This window comes from Aphidius gifuensis, linkage group LG4 (assembly GCF_014905175.1).
Source record: "Aphidius gifuensis isolate YNYX2018 linkage group LG4, ASM1490517v1, whole genome shotgun sequence".
Taxonomy (NCBI): Eukaryota; Metazoa; Arthropoda; class Insecta; order Hymenoptera; family Braconidae; genus Aphidius; species Aphidius gifuensis.
In genome coordinates, this window is record NC_057791.1 from 23,261,286 (window position 1) to 23,269,295 (window position 8,010).

Below are 8,010 nucleotides of genomic sequence, written 5' to 3' on the forward strand. Positions count from 1 at the left end.
TCTAACGATATGTTGAAAGTCAAAAAGAGCCAAGTGTGGTCAATTCATAAATATATATTAATATTTTATTTTTTTATTTTTATTAAATTATTATTATCTATCTATATTTTTCCAAAATAATAAACTAGCTCGTGCTCTTTCACTGACCACGCACCATTGATCCTAAAAAGACAATCCTTTCATAATTTTTTTTTTTTTATTTGTTTTATTTTTTCTATTGAAAAGTAAAAGGTGTCTGGTTCTAAAAAAAAAATTGTAACTTTTCAAAAACGTGCTTAGTGGAAAGAGTTAAATATAAAAAAAAAAAATATATTTTTTAAAAATTGATAGTGGCGTGTCTATTGAGTGTCTTTTAAATATTTTCTTAGAAATTGAATAGACACCCAAATTTCGATATTTGACTTTTTTATTTCGAAAAAATTTTGAGTCGTTTGCTGACACAGTAAACTGCCTTATTTTATTCAAAACTCATTATTATCCTATAAACATCAGGGTCATCTAATTCATGCTAACTCAGTTTCTATTTATTTTTAAAAAAATAATTTTTTTTTATTTTTATTTGTCTAGAGATATACCCACACCTCAGGCTTTTGTTGTCGTCGTTTTGTGTGATACATTATTTGGTCATCCAGAAGTTTGAGGTTTTTAGAAATTGTCTATATATTTTTGCAAATATAGTTAACCTACCCTTTTCTTTAAATTTAAATTATCTAAATTTTAAATTTCAATGTATGGAGTCTTTTTACTTGCCGACTTTATTTTAGTTTTTATTTTTATTTTTGCAAATAGCGGGGGGCGAAATATATTGCCATGCAATATATATATTTTTGTGTTTTTTAAAATTGAAAAATTGGTCACTATACATATGTGTTGTTGTAGCGTGTGGTCTAAATATTATATGTATATATATCAAATTTATATATTTAAAATAATATAGTTTATATGTGACGCATTCCCGGCGGCGCTTCTTCAACGTTTAGTTTCTCTTGTTTGCTCATTTCATTTATTCAATTTTTTTTTTTTTTTTTTTGCTTTTAATATTTTTTCCTATCTTTAAAGTCCAAAAGAAAGTCACGCATTTGCCACCGGATGTTCACTATGAAAGATGTATGTGCGTGACGAGAGATATCAATTTTTTTTTTTGTTTTTTTTTTTTTTTCTTATTTTGTTTATCAGCAATATATTTTTATTATCTTTGGTTAAATTTGCAGGTAATGTCTCGTTGTATTTCATAATTTATTCTAAATCACAATGCATTTATTATTCATATTTGTTATTTGTATTAAAATCAGCCTGTAATTTAGATTTATTTTTTTTCTTTTTTCAAATTTCACATATGCAGATTTTTAATAATTATTATTTTCAAAGATTTTTTGTATTATTGGAAATCATTTTTTTTACACATTTATAAATTTAAATCTGAAATAAATTATTGTAATTTATTATTTAGAAAAAAAAAGAAAAGTTTCGTCAGGTTAAAAATTATTTACAGAAAAAAATCCTGTTGCATTTGAAAAAAACTTTTTAAATTTAATTATTTAATTATTTATTTCATGTTTAAATTCATTTAAGAAAAAATTTTTCATTTATAATATTGTATAAATAATAATTGATAATTTTTTCGAGAAATAATCAAATAAATTTATAAATTATATTTTCTATTTTCCAACATACTAAATTACTTGAAAATTTACACAAAAAAAAAATCTATTTACCTCTCTAATTTATAAATGAAATTTGTCAAAAAAAAAAATATATATTAATCAACAATTCTATTGTTAAAACAAAATTTAATTTATTAATAAAAAATAAAAAAAATCTCAATTTAAAAACATGTCAAGTATAAAGCAAAAAAAAAAAAAAATTTCCTATATACATTTACATAAAAAAATTAATCAATTAATCACTCTAATTTATAAACAAAATTTATGTAAAAAAAATATCATCTACTAAACAATACTATCGTTAACCAAATGCCTAATTTATTTATAAAAAAAAAAAATCTTTAAACTCGAATTCTCAGTTTTTTCTGAATAAAAATAAAATAAAAAAACCAAATTTAAGGTGATGATGAAAGGTCAAATGTGGGATGCACCAAAAAAAATGCATCTCACAATAAAATTATCCTGTTTGGTAAAATGCAAGTCGATTATTATAACCGTGTGTGTTTGTGTATTTACAAATGATTGAGTAAGTGTTTTGAGGCCGTGGCCTTTATTATTTTTTTTCTCTCACATATTTTTACTTTTTTTTTTTAAAACCCACCCAAAAAAAAGAAAAAAAAGTATTAAACACATATAAATTTTTGTTGTATTTATTTTTTATTTTCATGTATCCTTATTAAGCATTAAATTGAGTGGATATAAAAATTTGTTTGATCGGTGCAACATGGAGCCACGAATTAAGTTGTTATGATATTAAGAAATAACTGTTATCAAAAACAAGGTGTCGATATGATTTGTTATCTTATCTCGTCTTAAACAAACTCTCGAATATTCGGCACTTTATTAATCTTAAACATATCATCAAAAAAATCTTATTTAAAATTAACAAATGTTGATGTGTTAAAAGTGTTGAAGTTAAAATCATGTGTATGCTCAATTTTTTTTTATAATCACCGTTATTATTATTTCTTTTTTAAAATTTAACAACGTAAAATTGTTTTTTATTTATTTTTATATGTGTATTAAAATTATTATTTATTTACTTTTATATATGTATGGATGAAAATTATATGTAGAGATAACAAGATGAGAAGAATGATATAAAAGTCTTGGTGTTTGAAAATACACTTTCCATGAAAATCAGTGAGTTTATTGCTGTAATTTTGTTTATAGCAATTGTACATCGAATCAAAATAATTTTGTACGTTGGTGGTCGTTTGTGCTTTATTTATATTTTCTTTTTTTGATTTTATTTCTATGTTAGAAATTTATTTTTCATTTACTTTTTTTTTTTTGCTCCTTGCAAGCAACCATAGCCAACAATCTTCATAAAATTTCAAATAAAAAAAATATACAAAATAAATAGCTAAGGTAAAAAAATAAAAAGTTTGAAAGCGATCGTAAAACCGTGAATTCCGCCAATCATCGCGATGATGAACTTTGACATTGGATGCGCCACATTACGGTAGCAAAAAAAAAAAAAAAAAATATAATTATTCATATGAAATAAATTTTTCATGATTTTACGGTTATTTAATGAGGATATGACGTATTTTAAGATATAATTTTATAAATAAAAATTAATAATTATCTTTTGTTTATAATACACATATTATATTAATTTTTTAAATTAATAAAATACTTTTTTTTTCTTTCTTATTTAATTTATTTTTGCAATTATAAATATTTAAAAAAAAACCTAAATACTAAATAATATTATTCATAAGATTTAAAATATATGAAATAATATATTTTATTATTGCTAAATATATAAAAAAAATATTAAATAAATTATTATCAATTATAAAATTATTAATAAAACAAATATGATGCAATTACATTAAAATTGCAATCTATATAATTATCATTGATAATAATTGAGATATTTTAATATATAATATAAATTAAAATATTATATATTTAATTATTATCATTGTTTATATAATTTTATCATATATAATTATTAAATTTTTAAATAATAAAAATATATTTTATTTATAAATAATTGATATATAATAATTAAATTTAATGTAATATTAAATTTATATATATTAAAATATTTATATTATTATAAATATATTAAATATTTTAAATTTATTAATTAAATTGACATTTATTATATTATTGATTTATTAACAAATTAATAGAATCATTGATATAATATATTTATAACTAAATTATCATTATTTACATAATTTGACATTACTTTATATATAATTTAAAATTGTATCATTAATAATTTAATAATAATTTTTTTAAATTTAATTTTCAATAAATTATTTTTTAAAATTTGATATTATTATTGTTTTAAAAAATAGAAAAAAATATTTTTTTAATATTCATTATCATAAAAATTATTGACAAATTAAATATTGATTAATTTCATAATAAAATTGCGGCAAAAATCAATTGATAATTTTTTTTTTTTTCATTAAAAATTAATAAAAGATTTGTTTATTAATTTTTTTTGTCAACTATATTAATTTATTGAATATAAAAAAATTTTTTTTTTTAATTTAAACAATACAAGATATATAAAAATATTTATAGTAAAAATAATCGATATATTAAATATTTGATCGATGTAGATGCATAATAAATTTGCGGCAAAATCTATTGATTTTAGTATGACAAAAAAAAGGTCTTTTTTAAAGACGATTTTCACGTTCTTTTAACATTGGAATCTTGGTACATAAAAAGCCGACGATGCCACTGAAAGGTTGAACGTGCCAACCTGTAATTGTTCTCCGATGTAATTGCCCTGGTCGCTCCAGACTCGGCATTGATATTACTCTCCCTCTCTCAAAAAAAAAAAAAAATAAATATATATATTTTTTTTTATATCATTTATTTTTATTCTTGATTTTAATTTTTTTTTTCCCATCAGTGTTTTTTATATTTATTTTTCCTTATTTTTTTTTTATTTCTTACGCGTGACAATTTCGATGTCGAAAATTAACCAACACATTTGTGCCATGAAATCAGCCATGCAAAAACATTTATCTTTAAATTCTCAGGGTAATTTAAATTCAAGTTTCTATTATAAAAATAAAAATAATACAAATTATATTTTAATTTAAAATAAATAAATAATAACCTTGGATTTTATCGAGTAAAAAATATTTACGTATCTCGAAGGTATATATATCAGAAAGTGTCTTTATAAGGAGTTAAAAATTTTGTATAAAAAAAAAAAGACAAATAAATATAATAAACAAGAATAAATAAATAAATAAAAATACGAAAAATTGTGTATTGGTAGTGGATAGGTATTCTTTTGATGCTAGTATCGACATGAAATCGTTGGCGAAACATCACGTATTTTCTTGAGCGGCAAAAGACAGGTAGGTGTATAGTGCTACCTGTATATATATAGGTATACCTAACTTGTGCTGATGATTGTCAAGAAGTTGAAAAGTGAGTAGGGCGCGATATGCGATCAAGTTTAAAACTTCAAAAGATGTCGTTCAAACCGTGTGAAGTAAGAAGAAAACGAGACATGAAAAATAAATATATACGTGATGTAGAATAAAATACAAAATAAAAAAAAAAATTTATATTGTCAAATGAAGAATAAATACAATATTATGGTCGAGTATTTTTTATATGAAAAATAATTTGAATGATGGAATTTAAATTTGTCGAGAGTAAAAAAAAACCACAATATTATTATCTGAAATTTTTGATAATTTTTTTTTTCATCTTTCAATGTTTCATATAAATTCCAAGTCAAAAAAAACATAAAAGCTCATGTCCTAGTTGGTAAAATAACGACAAAAAAGTCCAAAAAATGATAGTAATTTTTTTTCCAAAAAATAAAAATTTAAATATCTTCAAAATAAGCTAATTTTTTTTCGACGAAAAATAGCAAAAAATACAGAAATAAATTGGAGATACGCCGTTATGATTATTACCCCAGAATAAAGCTCACTTTTGTTGGTAAAATAAAAATAAAATTTTGAAATAATCCAATTAATTTATAGTTGATTCTACTCGTGCTTAGAATAAAATTACAAAAATAAATTTACAGAAAAGAAAGAAAAAAAATATATTTATTTAGTTTAATGAAGATGTTCTGAAAGGGTTGCGATTAAATTAAAAAAAAAAAAATAATAAAAAAAAGGATACTTAGACCCTTGAGATGATGCTTGCCATACCAATGAGTCAAATATAAAAGCGAACAGTATCGGCGTGGTCTTTTGTATCTTGTTTATTTATTTTTTAATTTAATTTTATTTTTAAGAAATAATTTTTTTCACTGATCGCAAGTTGAAATGAAACGATGGACACATATCACGCCATTGACGGGGTGAGAAATTGAAGAGTGGTCTGGTGTTCTAATTAAGTACTCATCAACTGCCAAATCTTTCTCGTATACTTACCACCCATCATCGTTCGGCGAATTTATCATCAATTTGACATAAAAAAAAAAATAAAATAAAAATTTAATTATATTTATTTTGATTTTTAATTAATTATCAAAATATTTATTTATATTTTCATTTTTTTTTTTTTTTGTTTTTATAATTTTATATATCAATTATTTTTATTAATTTATACAAATTTTTTATTTTTTTTTTTGTTCAATAAAGCGTCATTTATTTGTTAATTAAAAAATGAAAAAAAAAAACTTTTAAATTGAAAATAAAAAATGATAAAGATTTTTTTTTTCTTGGAAATTATTAATTATATATATATTTTTATCAATTGATTGGTTTTTATTTTTTTAATTTAAAAAAAAATATACATATTTTTCTATTTTATCTATTGTAGTAAATAGATTATTTATTAATTTATTTAAAATAATTTTTTTTAAATATATGCGAGCTTATAATTATTAAATATATTTTATTTTATTTTGTGCAATATGTATTATATAAATATTATTATTATTGTATAAATATATATTCGTGTTAACTGATCATTTGTGTGTGTGGTAGCTGATAGAGGTGGCAATGCTTGAATGTCCTGATCTTTTGCTGAGTGGTAACGAGTCGTGAGATGCACAGAAACATTGGCGGTGCCACTTCAAAGCGAGAATCCCGCGCAATCAGGTCCCCCGTCTTTGCCCCTCTTTATTCGTATATTTTTTTTTTTTTATTTTTCTTATTCATCTTGTTCATCTTATTTCTTATAAATTTTTTTTTTTTTCACATTTATTCTTCGGCTTTTCGATCCTTACCATACAGTATATATATGGGGGTCCACTGATCGGGCGTGCGTTCTGTTTTATGACTGAAAAAAAAAATAAAAAAAAATAAAAAAAATACACCAAAGCCAACAGAGTGATACAGACTTACTCTGTCCTTACGCGATTTTTATACTCTACTGAGTGTCACGTCTCGTATAAATTTAAAAAAAAATCATCTTTTTCATGTCAATTTCCTGGATTTACTTCCTATTTTTATTTTTACACAGTAAATTGATTTTCATTATAATTAAAATTTTTTATATATATTATTTGTTTTTATTATAGATAATCTTAAATATCGCATATAAATTTTTAAATTATATATACTTTGTAATGATAATTGTGTCATTAATATAGGGACAAATAAACAGAAGGACAATTTGTCTTTGAACAGCATCCGTTTGGTCGATTGACCTTGCATAATATTTATCAAATACATATGTATATATTTATCAATTTATTTTTCAATTTCTTCTTCTTCTTCTTCTTCTTCGGCTTTATTTTATGCTTCTTGTTTTTTTTTATTTAATGGTATTTTGCCATGTTGGTCTCCAGTGAACCATCCAGATTATATCGTGACTCGCCCATCGAAAAATCTCTTCCTCTATTTAATACTCATCTATTTCCTCATTTTTATCATTGATTTATATTTTAATTTTTATTCTACTATTAATTTATAGACTATATTTAATATTTTCTTTTTTTTTTTCTTTTTATTTCTACTTGTCAAGTATTTATTTACTGTGATTAATAATTTTTTTTTATTATGATTTTATTTTTGATGATAAAAATCGTTTACAATTAAAATTTAAATTACTTGGCCAAAATTTTTTAATATGATTCTTTTATTTTTTACTGATAGGTATTTAGTTTAATTAAAATTTCGTTTTTAAATAATTTAAAAACGGAATTTTTTTTTGTATTATTCTGTCTTTTTATTAAAAAAAAAAAAAAAAAAAAACATTAAAATAATTGATTCGACTGTTTTAAATATGCATTTATTATAAATTTGAAATTTATTAATTTAATTTATAATTTTAAATTAAATGCAGAGTAGTCCAAACATTGAGAATAATCTGTAAATTAAATTGGTTTTAATTATTATTAATATTTTTCAAAGAATTTTTTCCACAACGAATGTTGCGGTAATTTATC